This window comes from Schistocerca piceifrons, chromosome X (genome assembly GCF_021461385.2).
Source record: "Schistocerca piceifrons isolate TAMUIC-IGC-003096 chromosome X, iqSchPice1.1, whole genome shotgun sequence".
Lineage (NCBI taxonomy): Eukaryota > Metazoa > Arthropoda > Insecta > Orthoptera > Acrididae > Schistocerca > Schistocerca piceifrons.
In genome coordinates, this window is record NC_060149.1 from 408037567 (window position 1) to 408055326 (window position 17760).

The 17760-nt window shown below is 44.0% G+C and overlaps 1 pseudogene; it reads right to left on the reverse strand.

Annotated features, from left to right (window-relative positions):
• Window positions 1-16289, reverse strand: part of LOC124722388 — a 50472-nt pseudogene extending 34183 nt beyond the window's left edge.
• Window positions 16290-17760: the final 1471 nt, after the last annotated feature.

Genomic DNA, 17760 nt, shown 5'->3' on the forward strand with positions numbered 1-17760 from the left:
AATTAGTTCAATTGAAACACTTTTAATATGCTGCTACGGTACATCATAACATTACAAAAAATGGCTCTGAGCACTATGGGACTCAACTTCAGAGGTCATCAGTCCCCTAGAACTTAGAACTACTTAAACCGAACTAACCTAGGGACATCAAACACATCCATGCCCGAGGCAGGATTCGAACCTGCGACCGTAGCGGTCTCGCGGCTCCAGACTGTAGCGCCCAGAACCGCACGGCCACTCCGGCCGGCATAACATTACATACCGGTACCGTTATTGCTACAAAAGGGGTCAAGTATGGTGCCCATCAGTGTCCAGAAGGGTCTCAAAGCGCAGGATTGCATTCTGCACAGCACAACAAAGCATGTCCGTAGGTATGCTGGCTACCTCTCTTGATATACTGCGCTTCAGATCAGCACATGTGCGAATCTTACCCTGGTAAACCCTGTCCTTCAGACAGCCTCATAACCAGAAATCACAGGGAGTGAGACCAGGTATTCGTACCGGCCAAGCATTTGGAAACGATTACCAGATAATTCTATTGTGTACAAATGCGTTTCGGAGAAGCAGGTGAACTTCACGAGCGATGTGCGGTGGGGTCCTGTCTTGCATGAAAACTGTTGACCATTGCGTCTCTCTCATGTTGGGCTGGTTTGGCATGCTGGCGAAGCATATCGCAGTAACGTTGGCCAATCACACTGCACACGTGTGGTCCTTGAGCGCCAACTTGTTTAAAAAAGAATGGACCAATGATGAACGTAGCCGTGAAGCCACACCATAGTGTGACACGTTCACCATACAGAGAAACTTAATGCACAGTGACTAGAGGTGAAAATCTCCACACTCGGCAATTCTGTGTGTTCATCGCACGTGTCTTTGACTGGGGGAAGTAGGTCTCAAGCGGACGAAGGGGCACTCCAGGCTCGATCGTGTGGGGCGGCACTCGGATATAGAGAAGAAGGCAAGTATCTTCCGAAATAGAAGCCACGCATCCGCTGAAGGTCCGCATTCTAGGCGATGTTCATCCGTGTCGGTCGCATACGCATTAGGGATTCGGCCGGAGACAGTCCATGTCTTGTCGGAAACTTTTCGCTAACAATGAAGTAACAGGTGGCCCGGGTTTCCACCACGAAATATGTTTGGTGAATCGCTCGCCACACCGCAGGCCACATCATCCCTTCGTGGCGTCTCTCAACTACATTCCGTAGGTGATTCTTCATCAACAGGCCGTACACATCACGCACCTTAGGTGCCCTGGTACGGGAGAAATGCGTGTGCACATAGCTATAATCGAGGATGAATCGCCGGCCACGGTGGTCTCGCGGTTAAGGCGCTCAGTCCGGAACCGCGCGACTGCTACGGTCGCAGGTTCGAATCCTGCCTCGGGCATGGATGTGTGTGATGTCCTTAGGTTAGTTAGGTTTAAGTAGTTCTAAGTTCTAGGGGACTGATGACCACAGAAGTTAAGTCCCATAGTGCTCAGAGCCATTTGAACCATTTGAGGATGAATCTTTTGATGTGGGAGAGAGCAGGGAAGATGTGATGAAGTGGAACAAGGAGCAGGCAGGACGGAGGCTCCAGTTCATCATCGAGGAGACCAGTGAAATTCTGTCGCCGATGGGCCTACATCTTAGGCATGATATTGACATAAAGGGTCGCCGCATGCGAACTAACGTTGATAACTCCCAGTCCTCCGCTACGAGGGAGGAAGATGAGGGTATCGTACCGCATCTTGAAGATAAGTACGTTACTAAGTAGGTATCCAAAGGCAGCCTGAGTTCGCTGTGCCATCAATGGTGTCACTGGTAGGACCTGTGCCAAATGTGATATCAGGGACGTTATGTGGGTGTTGATGAAAGCGCCCCTTTGGACTGTGTCTAACGCTCAGAGGAAGTCGCTTTGGACGTCCGTGCGGAGAGCTTGTAAAATGGGCCGTCGTAAGGCGGACATCTGTCGTAAATACGGTGTCCGAACACCGAAGTGCATTCATCGTCCGCAGCACGACCCCACTCCCATCCCGAAGCCCTCTGCCGAATTCCATGACACATGGCTTGACTATGTTCATGTTGCTGCCTGCCGCATTCCCGTACTGCTCGATCCATCCTAACGTCATGTGGGTCTCCTCCTCAGAACGTGCGAAAAAATCTAGATCATCCACGTAAGTACGGCACTGGAAATTGTGTCCTCTCAGTGTGATCACCAAAAGATGTTTCAGCTCACTTAGAAGTGGGTCTGCCGCTACTACATAGAACATCATTGAGAAGAGGACAGTCCTACCAGGCTGAACGTAAGATGAGATGTGTCCTTCCACCCTATCTTTAATCATCACCCTCGACGAGGCACCATGAAGAATGCTCATGATTACGCGGGTAAAGGTGGCAGCGAAGGCCATACGGCCCATCATGGCAGACAGGAAAGAATGGCTTATTTTATCAAACGCACAATCGAAGTCTATGGAGATAGGGCACAACGCAACCAGACGTAAGGGCGATCACAGCGTGATAAGTCGCTACCACTTCGGCCATCCGAGGTCGCTTTCAGGACCGACTCAAATCTCCAGACTGTCTGATCCCATAGTACTCTCAGAATTATGTGATTGCTGCACAAGGCGACATTTATTTTTCTCGACAGATTCTCTTAGACTGAGTTTTTGGCGTTCTGTGTCTCAGTGAAGGATAAAAAAACAAAATCCTTCAGTCTGCAGGCCTCGAAGAAAACCTCGACAATTCATGAGAGCCCGTGAAAGATAATGTCGGCCTCAGAACTCCAGCCGACCGCTGTGGCCGAGCGGTTCTAGGCATTTCAGTCCGGAACCGCGCTGTTGCTGCGGTCACAGGTTCGAATCCTGCTTCGGGCGTGGATGTGTGTGATGTCCTTCCGTTAGTTAGGTTTAAGTAGTTCTAAGTCTAGAGGACTGATGACCTCAGCTGTTAAGTCCCATAGTGCTTAGAGCCATTTGAACCATTTGAATCAGAGCTCCAGGTGTACAGAAAATAACGTGTCGGTGTGAACAGTTTATGTCGGATGGACTGTTCACACTAATGAACAGCGCAGTATAGGTCACAAAAGGTTTTTTCTGCCTACAGTATCCTGAGAAATCAGCTGTAGAATAGCGTTATAAATGAAGCTATTGAGATAGAAATCTCCAGAAACAACCTCAATAAAGACGGCGGTCTGCAGGTAACCACAGTTTCAGATTCGGTCATCAGAAGGTTGAAACAGGCGCTTCGGTCTTGCAACCACGACATTAACTTATTTGGCGCTGGACTGGGAACCAGTGTGGTCACAGGCAGTAGCACCGCTATATAAAGAAGGCAGCAGCAAGCACATGACAATGGTCGAGGAGCACTTGGGTGCAGTCTTGTGGGTCTTTCACTAACTCATGTAACTGGAAGTTTACTATGATTTTATCAACGTTCGTCCCACTTATAGCAAAACGGAAAAGTTTCTTAATTTCTAAATACGCAAGTAATAATTAGATTTTCCTCTACAAGATTATTAAGTCATTTATCTTTGATTTACAAACAGTTCGTTGTAAACTACTAAAAACGATGGCAGCGTCTTTTCGATTGGGCTGTAGCCAGACTTTAAAACTGCTAATTGAAATAAATCTTATGAGGCATCTAAGAACCGCCTTATCATCGTTCATTAGAATACTAGTGTTCCTTATAGGGATGGTACCCTAAGATTTTTTCAGTTCTGGGTAGTATAATTCTCTATGTTGCTGGGTCTTTGAACCTGCGAAGGTTAAATCTTTATTGCCTGTTGGTTTTATTTTGGGGGGTGGGGGTCCTTGGCTGACGATTGTTTGAGGATTTTTCTAACGTTTCATTACCGGCGTCTGAGGAGTTATTGGGGGGGGGGGGGGGGTGGGGATGATCCTTTGACAACACCAGCCAATCATACTGGTAACACATTAGAAAAATGGTTAAACCAACATTAGTTGAAGGTCCTGAGGCAAAAACCAGCAGGCAGTACACAAGTGGCCACAAAAACCTCAGCAATTTTGTATTACATGTTTAATATCTCCAACGTCTCAGTTATTTAATCACGAGTTTCTGAGTTTCTTAGTTTTAAGAGATACAAATGAAAAGGAAAACTGCCATGATTGAATATCATGCAACTAACTATAGATGTTATTCTTCGATTGAGTGACATATTATGAAAAAGAAGTGAGCGAGGTATGTGTGGTTCATGGGTAGGACGTTAGGCTCACACTTGGGAGAGCTGTCTTTCCTACTCAAATTTTGGTTTTCCGTGGTTTCCGCATATATATATATATATATATATATATATATATATATATATATATATATATATATATATATATATATGGTGAGTCACCTAACGTTACCGCTGGGTATATTTCGTAAACCACATCAAATACTGACGAACCGATTCCACAGACCGAGCGTGAGGAGAGGGGCTAGTGTAATTGTTTAATACAAACCATACAAAAATGCACGGAAGTATGTTTTTTCACACAAACCTACGTTTTTTTAAATGGAACCACGTTAGTTTTGTTAGCACATCGGAACATATGAACAAATACGTAATCAGTGCCGTTTGTTGCATTGTAAAATGTTAATTACATCCGGAGATATTGTAACCTAAAGTTGACGCTTGAAACCGCCGACGTTCAGTTGCGTGTTGTAACAAACACGGGCCACGGTCCGCGAGCAGCATCTGCAGGGACATGTTTACGATGACGACCGTGTTTACGAGTGTGGCTGTAGTGCACTGTTGTGGTTTGGTCTAGCTGTCGCAGTGTCCGCATGTAGCGCTTGCTGCTATTTTTATTCTGCATTCGTCTCCGCACGCAGACCAACTGTGATAGTGTAGTGTTGTAGGAACTGTGACCATGGTGTATTCGAACTCTGAAAAGGCGGAGATGATACTCATCTATGGCGAGTGACGGACACAGAGCATCCAACGTGCCGCACATTGCAAAACGTCTACCGCCAACTGTATACAACAGGTATGGTCGTAGCGCGCAAACGGGTCCGTAACAGGCCCGTCACAGGAGAAGCGGGTGCAGTTGGTGTGTTAGCTGCTGTTGCCATGAACCCACACATGAGTACACGGGACATTGCGAGAGCCGGTGGACTGAGTCAAAGTAGTGTCATGCGCATACTGCATCGTCACCGCTTTCACCCGTTTCATGTGTCGCTACATCAGCAATTACATGGCGATGACTGTAATCATCGAGTGCAATTCTGTCAATGGGCATTAACAGAGAATGCGTTGCAGTTCTACCTGTTTACCGATGAAGCGGGTTTCACAAACCACGGGGCAGTGAATCTACGGAACATGCATTACTGGTCCGTGGACAATCCTCGCTGGCTCAGACAGGTAGAGCGACAGCGACCGTGGACTGTAAATGTATGGTGCGGAATCATTGGCGACCACCTCATTGGTCCTCACTTCATTGCAGGGGCCCAAACAGCTGCAACATACATCGCGTTTCTACAGAATGATCTGCCAACGTTGCTCGAAAATGTCCCACTGGAGACGCGTCGACGTATGTGGTATCAGCATGTTGGTGCACCTGCACATTCCGCAGTTAACACTAGGCTGACCCTTGACAGGATGTTCGACGGGCGTTTCATAGGACGTGGAGGACGCATAAATTGGCCAGCCCGTTCTCCTGATCTTACACCTCTGGACTTCTTTCTGTGGGGTACGTTAAAGGAGAATGTGTACCGTGATGTGCCTACAACCCCAGAGAATGTGAAACAACGTATTGTGGCAGCCTGCGGCGACATTACACCAGATGTACTGCGGCGTGTACGACATTCATTACGCCAGAGATTGCAATTGTGTGCAGCAAATGATGGCCACCACATTGAACATCTATTGGCCTGACATGTCGGGACACACTCTATTCCACTCCGTAATTGAAAACGGAAACCACGTGTGTACGTGTACCTCACCCCTCATGGTAATGTACATGTGCGTCAGTGAAAAAGACCAATAAAAAGGTGTTAGCATGTGGACGTAATGTGCTGTTCCAATCTCTTCTGAACCTAAGGACCATCACCGTTCCCTTTGGATCCCTACGTAATTCGGTGCTCTCCGATACACACGATCGAACAGCGGAGGAGTGGTACTCAAGCGTCAACTTTAGGTTACAATATCTCCGGATGTAATTAACATTTTACAATGCAACAAACGGCACTGATTACGTATTTGTTCATATGTTCCGATGTGCTAACAAAACTAACGGGGTTCCATTTAAAAAACGTAGGTTTGTGTTAAAAAACGTACTTCCGTGCATTTTTTTTATGGTTTGTATTAACCAATTACACTAGCCCCTCTCCTCAGGTTCGGTCTGTGGAATCGATTCGTCAGTATTTGATGTGGTTTACGAAATACATCCAGCGGTAATGTTAGGTGACTCACCCTGTATATATTACGCAGTGGTAAGGTACTGGACTCGTATTCTGGAGGAAAGAGCTACAAGTCCTTTCCAGCCATCCAGATTTATGTTTTCAGTGATTTTCCTAAACATAACCTTAGTACAACACAGAATACAGCGTAATACAAAAACCTTCAGATGCGAAAGTACAGTGACGTGGTTTTCATTGCTACAGCAACAGCGCAGCATAGCATAATGCGGAGTGTTTGAGGAAAACGGTGTTAAGTGCCCAATGGTATTTTTTTTCAGGTAATGAAAACAAAATCTAAAAAGGTTATGTAATGTTTGTTTACCATTGATAATGGTTTTACTGGATTATTAATACAAATTTAATTAGTACTATAAAGGAAAACTTTCAAAATAACAGATACGGAAATAGAAAAAGTTAAGTTTTTAAAATTTAATTCCAATTTTCTGTTTGATTCAGTTGCCCCACTGACAAATGTTTCTGTAAAACATGTGGTATTTCTTCTCCATGTAAGGAAGCATAGACAGATCTTTCTTTTATTCAGCACTTCTTTGAGATGACAGATTTACCTGCGGAAAATTCTCCAGACATGTCACATTTTTGCATTGTACAACCTTCCTTGAAGATTGAATAAGCATTCAATTCCTCAATTTCGCTGAAGGTTTTCTTGATCAGAATTTTGTTGGAATCATTCACTGTAGTTGAGGAGAGGTGGGTCGGCTTGAGTTTGGATGTATTGATGTACAGATCTGCTGGTGCACCCACAGCAGAAAAGGCTAGAAATAACTCCTCTTTCCATTCGTTCGACGGCTCCTTACATTTGTACTTGCTTTTGCTTGTTACCTGCAACAAAATAATATAAATACCATATGCCACAACATATAAAATAAAATATTTATATACATTTATCACTATTAAAACATTTGCCAATTTAATTTATAATAACAACATGAAGAAATATGGTTCACGAATCATATTTTGAGATTTAAGGACAATACATATCTGTCGTACTGGAATTTTTGCTGGGTTATTTATCGCTGTTGACGTAGCAAAGCCATTCCATGAATTCTACCGAGTGAGGTGGCGCAATGGTTAGCACACTGGACTCGCATTTGGGAGGACGACAGTTCAAACCCGCGTCCTACCGTTCACATTTAGGTTTTCCGTGATTTCCCTAAATCGCTCAAGGCAAATGCCAGGATGGTTCCGTTGAAAGGGCACTACCGATTTCCTTCCCCATCCTTGACAACTTCTGAGCTTGTGTTCGGTCTCTAATGGCCTCGATGTACGAGGGGCGTTTGAAAGTCCGTGCAAAAATAAAAACTACTTATGTGTTTGGATAACCTTTTTTATTTTTCGATATAGTCTCCTTTTAGACTTATACACTTCATCCAACGCTGTTCTGATTTGTTGATCCCTTTCGAACAATAGGAATTGTCCAAGTCTGCAAAATAGCTATTAATTGCTGCAATCACCTCCTCGTTCGAATAAAATCTTTGTCCTGCCAGCCATTTCTTCAAATTGGGGAACAAATAGTAGTCGAGGGAGCCAATTTTGTGGAATAGGGGGGATATGAAACGAGTTGGGATCCTATTTCCATTAATTTTGCGACGACAACTGCTGTGGTGTGTGCTGGTGCATTATCGTGATGGAAAAGGACTTTTTTGGGGTCAATCGCCGGCGGTTTTCTTGTAGCTCGGTTTTCAAACGGTCCAATAACGATGAATAACATGCACCTGTAATAGTTTCGACTTTTCCAGGTAGTCGATGAGGATTATCCCTTGCGAATCCCAAAAGACAGTCGCCATAACCTTTCCGCCCGAAGGAATGGTCTTCGCCTTTTTTGGTGCAGATTCTCCCTTGGTAACACATTGTTTAGATTGTTGTTTGGTTTCAGGAGTATAGTAATGTATCCATGTTTCATCCACAGCGACGAAAAAACGCTTAAAGTCCTGTAGATTCTTCCTGACTGGCTGCAAATAACCCCTGCAATGCTTCACACGATTCCGTTTTTGGTCAAGCGCGAGCAATCGCGGAACCCATCTTGCGGATAGCTTTCTCATGTCCAAATGTTTATGCAAAATATTATGTACCCATTCATTCGAGATGCCCACAGCACTAGCAATCTCATGCACCTTAACTCTCCTGTCATCCATCACCATATCATGGATTTTATAAATGATTTCTGGAGTCATAACCTCCACAGGGCGTCCATAACGTTCAACATCACTTGTGCCCATATGGCCACTTCGGAAATTTTGAAAGCACTTATAAATTGTCCTAATCGAAAGTGCAGAGTCACCGTAATGTTTATCAAGCTTCTATTTAGTCTCCTGAGACGTTTTGCCTTTCATAAATTAATGTTTAATAATCACATGAAATTCTTTTTCGTCCATTTTTTGACTATCACTCGACTTCCTTGATTCACACGAATGCCAAACACAAAGAAATAGACCAATATGGCTGAAACTTGGTGTGCGTTCTTTCCAAAGATGCTACTAACTAAACATGAACTCGATATGCACCGGTGGTGCCATCTCTCGGACTTTGCACGGACTTTTCAAACGCCCCTCGCACACGTGGGCGTTAAACCCAATCTTCCTTCCCTCCTTCCATGAACTCTCAAGTCTTTTCTGGAACCCGCTTTCTTCCTAACAGTATTAAATTCTGTGTTGAGGTCCATCTTAATGCATTAAGCCAATAAATAAAGAATTAAAGCACGTAAATGTACATGTTCGTTGGTAAGTCAGAGAGAACAGACACTAACGATATGTTTAGATGGCACTTATCTGGGTCTCCATGGAAAGTGTTATGGAGATGCTCCAGATACTATCTATGGACAATCCATTGAAGTAAATGAGAATGGCCTGGCACTTGCATTGTTTCTTACAATATTAGCAGCAGTACATAGAACGATTTCAGTGCAAAATCTGAATATTAGATATCCTGGTACTTATATCGTTTCCCACAAACAGTCTTATTGTGCTGCTCTTCCACTGCATCCAGCAGTTATACACGAGGTGAATATTCGCCCCCTCTTCATCACTATGCCTATCCATACTGTTGTGTATCACTGTTAACTTACAACTACCACCACTGGAAAATAAATCGGAGACAAGAGGCGTGCATTACGCGTTGCAGCCCACATTAACACAGCTCAGTCGCGCTGGTTCGCATAGCCGGAAGCTGCTGAGTCAGGCCCGGTGTCGCCACGTCCTACTCTACCCTGGCTGGCCTGACGGGTTCCGGTCTACCTGATCGTCTCTCACAGACTGAACTTGCCTAGCGACTCGTTAGCCTACAGAGCCAACACCATACGTCATCTCGAGATGAGGAGATCCTTAATGTATACAATAGCTTGAAGTGTCAGTGACTTGGACAAAATTAAGAATAAATAGTTGACCGAAAAAATAAATAAATGATCGAAAATTAAGTTTTTCTTTGTTATGGAAAACTGTTATTACAAATTTTTATCAGTTCTTTATCAGACGGGAATTATGGCAATACGAAGGCTATTTCTTTTCATTTGTTGTCTCTAAGTGAAGCAGTCACACTAAGCACAGTATGCTATTGTCTGGTAAATATAGTTGTTAAGGAAGTCCAAATTAGTAGTTTGAAAAATTAACTAATTTGTGTCGTAAACACATTTTGCATGGTGTGAGAGACGGTGCCATTTTGGATGGCAGAAATGACAAGGAGAACATCTCAGACCTTGGAGATGAAACTGTTAATTTGTCCAATATGGTAGCAGTTCTCTCCAACGATCAGCCTAGGAAGTTGATGGAAATGGTATGTTCTGAACCACTGAGGAATCAGAGCGTCCACAGAGTGTTAATATGCGTCAGATAAAGAATCTGATCGATAAGCAAAAGAATAACTACCAATACAGTTATGTATGTAGTATCACTGAATGAAGGGAACCGATAGTCTTGCGTTATTTAATTGGTATTGTTAAAGTTGATCAGGTTTGACGTGGACGTGAACTGGCGAGAGCGTCTGCAATCGCTAAGTGGTAATGTATTAACGCTGTGAAAACGCTTGTGTGTCAAATAAAGTAATAGAAAGTTACGGAGTGTATCTTAGAGTGTCAACATGTGAACATTTAGGTAGCGCAAGTGAAAAGTATTCGGAGGAAGTACAGGAAGGATAGATATTCTTCGAGTAAATGTTCTCGGTTAACTTGCCGCGTCAGATTAGAATGAAATCTCAAACATTGATTTCTTAATTCTGATAACGGTCATTTGACAGTGATTTCTTGTAAACATAATTACCTGGTTCCTTGTTTAGCTGCACAACATAAAACTATGTCAGAGACTAAAAGGCTACCGTCGAAGAAGGGAAAACCTGGAACTAGGCTTCTGAAAATGGCACACTTTAGAACGTCAGTACGTGTTTTGAAGAGGAGACGAGACTGTTCCTAACGACAGACAAGCCAGATAGTGAAGTCCCAAATATTTTGCTTTCCTACTAGAAATTCACCATCATTGCCCCAAAACTTTGTACGGTAGCACGCTTGATATTAGGCATCCCTGCTACTATAATTTATTTTGAGAAATTAGATGAGGAGCGCACACAAAGTGTCAATGATTGCAGTAACATAGTAGACCTCTTAGCGACAAACAATCGTGGGCAAATAGAGAACGTCTCGATGCATACAGGGATTGATGACCACACGGTTGTCGTAGTGAGACTGATTGTCGTACCATTCAAATACAGTGGAAATAAACGCAACATATATGTATTTAGAAAGATAGACAAAAATTCCCTTGATGACTACCTAAGAGACAGTGTCTATTCCTTCCATACTATGTTATCACCGTCCGCCTGCTTAGTGCCAGCACAGTAGCTCAGCGTGTTCGGTCAGAGGGCTGCTCGCCCTCTGTAATAAAAAACTGAGTACAGGAATCAACGATCAAATTGAACGGATGTCTTGTGATGTCCGTCCAGACCAAATGCAACGAACAATACCGAACATAATAAAGAAACAGGGAAAAAAAGCTGGGTCGCAACGTGCTCGCCTACCATGCAAGCGGGCCCGGGTTCGATTCCCGGTCGGGTTGGAGATTTTCTCCGCTCGGGAACTGGGTGTTGTGTTGTTCTCATCATCATTTCATCCTCATCACCGGCGCGTAAGTCGCCCAACGTCGCGTCGAATGAAATAAGACTTGCACTTGGCGGCCGAACTTCCCCGAATAGGGGACTCCCGGCCAACGATGCCATACGCTCATTTCCATGTATTTTTATGTTATCACCGACCAGATGTGACTTATATTCAGAGCAATAGTGTTGGAGGTAAGTGAGAGATTTTACCAAGTAAATTAATAGAGATTAAACAATTCGCCCATAGGACACAAAACAGATCTGGACACTGCTACAGAACAAAGGGAAAAAGCATGCGAGACTGAAAACAACGTAAAATCTCCAAGACTGGCGAGGACTTCAGATGCTCTAAACTTACCGTGGACGACTATATGAGATGCTTTTAATAGTTACCACAACGAAATTCTTTCTCCAAATCTGGTAAAACACGAAAGAGATTCTGGTTGTACTTAAAGTATACCAGCAGCAAGACACAGTCAATCACACTCATCATATTACTTGGTGGCAATGGTACTCTTAACGACGATGAAGTTTCTATACACGGCTATCCGAAATTCCTTCAGCAAAGCAAGTATTCAAGTAGTATTCACGTAGTAAGTATTCAAGAATTTGAACCAATAAAAATTGCCAACATGAGTAACCTGGTAGTAGGTACCGTCGGTGTAGAGAAACAGCTTACGTCACTTAATGAATGCAGTTATTCGCGTCCACTATACAGCAATTAAGTTACTTACAAAGTATGCTGATGCTACAAGTGCATTTTTAGCAATCACATACAACTGCCCGCTCGACGACAGATCCTTCTCTGGATACTGTAATGTTGCACAGCACACGCCAATACACAAGGAATGAAATAGAAGTAATCCACTGAAATACAGATCCATGTGATAGTTATCGATTTGTAGCAGGATTTCGGGACATATACTGTGTTCCAGCTTTATGAAATACCTCAAAGATAACGATCTATTGACACATATCTAGTACAAATTCTAGAAGTATCGTTCTTGTGAAACACAACTGGCTCTTTATTCACTCGAAGTAATGATGACAACGACAGGGAGTCTCAAGTTGACAAATATTTCAGAATTTTCTCACAAGCAACTTCTAATGCAATTACATGTCTATGAGGTATCGGCACAGCCGTGTTGTTGGTGATTTCCTGTTCGGAAGGTAACAGGTCGTAGTAACTGACAGGAAATCTTCTAGCGAAACGAAAGTGATATCTGATGTTCACCAAGGAAATGTAATAGGCCCTCTGCTGTTCCCGATCTATATAAAAGATTTAGGAGACTGTCTTAACATTCCTCTTAGATTATTTGCAGACGATACAGTCGTTTACCGCCTAGTAAAGTTAACAGAAGATCAAATCCAATTAGAAAATGATTTGTACAAGATATCTGCACAGCGTGAAAAATGACGATTGAACCTAAACAATAAAAGGTTTGACGTCATTTATATGAGTATTAAGAAATTACGCTAATTTCGGTTACGCAACACGTTACACAAACTTAAAGGTTGTCGATTTAGTTACTTAGCAAGTGATTACAATTACAACAATTTAAATTGGAAGCATCACATAGAAAATGTTGTGGGGAAGGTGAACCAAAGACTGCGTTGTCCGTCCTATTCTGGGGTATTGCTGCACGATATGGGATCCTTGCTTGATAGTAACGACGGAGGACATATAGAAATAGAAAGGACAGCTCGCTTTCTACTATTGAGAAACAGAGGAAGGATTGTCACTGAAAATATAAGAGTTGGTGTGGCAGTCATTACGTTGGGACGAAATATTTTCATGAAATTTCTGTCACCAACTTTCTTCTCCGAATACAAAATATATTGTTGAATCCCACCTCCACAGGTATAAGTGACCATCGTAATAACGTAAGAGAAATCAGACATCGCACGGAAAGATTTGGGAGTTCATTTTTTTTCCAAGTGGTATTCGAGTGTGGAATGGTCGATAAATAATCTCAAAGTGGTTGTATGAAACCTCTGTGAACCACTTAAGTGTAGATTGCAGATTAATCGTGCAGCTATAGGTGAGGTTCTCATAGGTGGCGGCGCTAACCTCCAAAATGGCGTTTGTAATGGAGGTACGTTCGAAGAAGAGAACTATCCTTAAGTTTCTTTTGGCGGAAAACTGGAGTATAGCAGATATTCATAGGCGCTTGCAGAATGTCGGTGGCGACCTGGCAGTGAACAAAAGCACGGTGAGTCATGGGATGAGGCCTTTGGTAGCCCTGATACACTCGTCCACAAGTTGGGGTACTCTAAAGAACGTTCCGGCTGGGATGCTCGCCACCTGACAGAAGGCCATAAAGAGCAACGAAGGACCATTCGTGCGGAACAGCTTTCGCGTTTCGAGGCTGATCGTGAAAACGTTTTATCGAACATCGTTACAGGCGATCAAACACGAGTTCATCACTTCGAACCAGAAACAAAACGCCAATCATGGTTTGGTACCGTGCCACCTTTCTTCCAATGAAAACGTTCAAAGCCGCACCCTCTACCGGTAAAGTCATGGCGACGGTCTTTCGGAACTCTGAAGAGACTATTCTGTTGGATGTCCTCCCTCATGAAAGGTATTGCACTATCCACATGAAATTGAAGAAACTACTTCAGTGTGTTTGTCGCCACAAAAATGCAAACGAGCTTTTCCTTCTCCATGACAATGCAAGGCCTCACTGAAGTCTGCGCATCCGAGAGGAGTTCAAAAGAAGTCACTCAACTGTTCTTCCTCATCCACCCTAAACCCAAATCTCACGCGTTCCGAATTCCATCTGTTTGGCACAATGAAGGATGCACGCTGCGGGAAGCAGTATGTGGATGATGGACAGGTTATTGATGGGCAAGACGTTGGGTCCGACGTTGTCTGGTAGAGTGGTACCACATGGGCATACAGGCCCTCACGGTAACGTGGCGCAAGGCTGGCGCATTATCAAATGTTTGCCAAAAGGGTAGGGAATAGTATGGTGCGGGGGAATCCTGAATAAAACGAACCTTTCTTTAAAAAATTGAGTTGCATTACTTACTGAAAGCCGGTTGTACACACATCAAAAAAGTTTTGCATCAGCCCGGTTCCCAGAACTCCTGAAGATAGACGTTGACTGTGGATATTGTATCACAGAAGCAGTCCTTTTGACTGTTCAGAGATGTCACTAAACCCGCCCCAATATGTAAAAAACCATGCTTGAGCAGCGCCTATTAGACCGAGGGGGTCCGACAGCCGATCAGTTCCAGTTATTCCACCAGGAAGGACGCACGCGGCTCGTGTTGTCTGTAGTTCAACCAAGCCTAGACGGTCAATACAGCGCTTCGATCTCGTCCGCGTTGTTAGTTTGTGCCAGGAAGGGTTCTCAATAATGGAAGTGTCCAGGCGTCTCGAAGTGAACCGTAGCGATGTTGTTCGGATATGGAGGAGATACAGAGAGACAGGAACTGTCGATGACATGCCTCACTTAGGCCGCACAAGGGCTACTACTGCAGCGGATGATCGTTACCTACGGATTATGGCTCGGAGGAACCCTGACAGCAACGCCACCATGTTGAATAATGCTTTTCGTAAACCAATAGGACGCCGTGTTACGACTCAAAGTGTGCGCAATAGGCTGCATGATGTGCATCTTCAATCCGACGTCCATGGCGAGGTCCATCTTTGCAACCACGACAACATGCAGCGCGGTACAGATGAGCTCAACAACATGCCGAATTTACCGCTCAGGACTGGCATCACATTCTCTTCACCGATGAGTATTGCATATGCCTTCAACCAGACAATCGTCAGAAACGTGTTTGGAGGCAATCCGGTCAGGCTGAACGCCTTAGACACACTGTCCAGCGAGTGCAGCGAGGTGGAGGTTCCCTGCTGTTTTGGGGTGGGATGTGAGGCCGACGTTCTCCGCTGGTGGTCATGGAAGACGCCGTAACGGCTGTAAGATACGTGAATGCCATCCTCCGACCGATAGTGCAACCACATCGGCAGCATATTGGCGAGTAATTCGTCTTCATGGACCACAGTTCGCGCTCCCATTATGCACATCTTGTGACTGACTTCCTTCAGGATAACGACATCGCTCTAAGAGAGTGACTAGCATGTTCTCCAGACATGAACCCTATCGAAAATGCATGGGATAGACTGAAAAAGGGCTGTTTCTGGACAATGTAACCCACCAACCACTCTGACGGATCTACGCCGAATCGCCGCTGAGAAGTGGTACAATCTGGACCAACAGTGCCTTGATAAACTTGTGGATAGTATACGACAATGAATACAGGCATTCATCAGTGCAAGAGGACGTGCAATTTGGTATTAGAGGTACCGGTGTAAACAGCAATCTGGACCACCACCTGTGAAGGTCTCGCTGTATGGTGCTGCAACATGCAATGTCTGTTTTTCACGAGCAATAAAAAAGGTGGAAATGATGTTTATGTTGATCTCTATTCCAATTTTCTGTACAGGTTCAGGAACTCTCAGAACCGAGGTGAGGCAAAACGTTTTTTGATATGTGTGTCTTAAATGGAAATGTAAAAGTAATTGCAATTGCGTATGCTGTAGCCAAGTAGCCCTTGCAACTTCCGTTTACCTTACGCACTTGGGTAGATTACGTGAAACATTACGACCCTACAACATGTATAGGTAATGAGTGCTATAGTGTACACGTGGTGAGCGTGGCAGCCTGGGCTCACGAACTGCAGGCCTTCCGTGTTGGGCAGGCTGACTGTAGCTGGCTTGCCGGCAGGCTGGTGAGTCAGTGGGTAGATTAGTCCAGCACAGCTGCAACGAGCTAGCAGTCCGCAGTTCATGGCTCTGCGGGAGACGTACCAAACAGAACTGGATAAAAGATTGAGGGCGAAGAGTAAAGTCGGCATTATTGTTGTCAACATAAAGTATTACTTGACAAAGCGCTCCGTATGCCCACGCATGGCAGAAACTTACTTCACGACGTAACTGTGTATACTCACGTCCATGTCAAAGAAGTTCACATTGTTACCTAGCAATGCAAGCAAATGTCTGTACTGTACGCTGCCTTGGCTTGCTGTTAAAATAATTATACAGCGTTGTCAGAAACAGTCTGAAGAGTTCGTATGGGTGTTGCAGGGTAGGTTGGGCTGAGAAATAATTGATAAGAAAAAATTCGATACGTTAAGCTATTTCTGAGTTAACAGCCATTGAAGTTAGCTAATGAAGCCATTGCACGTGCAAATTCAAAATTAGTGTCAGTTGTTCTCATAGAGTAAATATTAGTGCACGAGACTGCCAGGTCTTTGTCTTGAGTTCGATACTTTCTACCGTCGCTCGGTTTTAGGAAACCAAACGAAGAACTCGTTTGACGACACCGTCTTTGGCAGGTCGCTTGGATTTGTACTCACAACGACCTGATTTACTAACTTCATTTCTCAGCACAACCTACCTTGCAACACTCTTATAAGGTTTCCTGATTTTTTCTGACCACCTTGTCTTTGTTGAAGACGAGAAAGGAAAAAGGGCGTCAGTGTTGAGAGAATAGCTGACGGAACGTGCAAGCTAAATGTTTGTTGATAGTGTGCAAATTGCAGCAGGAAGGACACCATGCTGACTGTAGTGGGATTCAGAAAGTATTAAATACCTCAGTGACAGTTTTAATCAATTTATTAATATCCACGCAACGGCCTTGCCGCAGTGGCTACACCGGTTCCCGTCAGGTCACCGAAGTTAAGCGCGGCAAAGAAATATCGAAGGAAATTGTCTTTAAAACATACAGAATCAACGAGTCATGGAGTGTGTGAAAGAGAGGACACAGTTTTGAAAAAGTGGCACTTTACACGACATATTTACTGAAAATGGAGCACCATAATTAAAGCAGCCCATGGTTATTAATCCGAAATAGATAAAAGTGACGCTATGTGAGAAGTATATTCAAAAGAAGTGCTATGTCTTTACTGCACTTGGCTGGGTAATACCGTGAGTGAATGGAACAATTTGCTTCCAGACACGGCACAGAAGGCATTCCATTGCAGTTTATACTTCTTTGCAGATATTTTTAGAGCAATACAGACACAAAGATAAATGTGGGTAAGAGATGGAACGAACCACAGGAGAACGCTGCTGCCTTATATCACAATTTCCCTGAACAACCTTCAAAATTTTGTCAGTGGAGTTCGCTTTCACCCTATATTTAGCGCAACGTAGTTTCCGAAGCGGCTACAGTACTGTCACTTCGTCATTTGCAGCCATCTCCGCACGACATGATCGAGTAGGTTCTGATAATTTATGCGCCTTGTTGATCGTTATGTC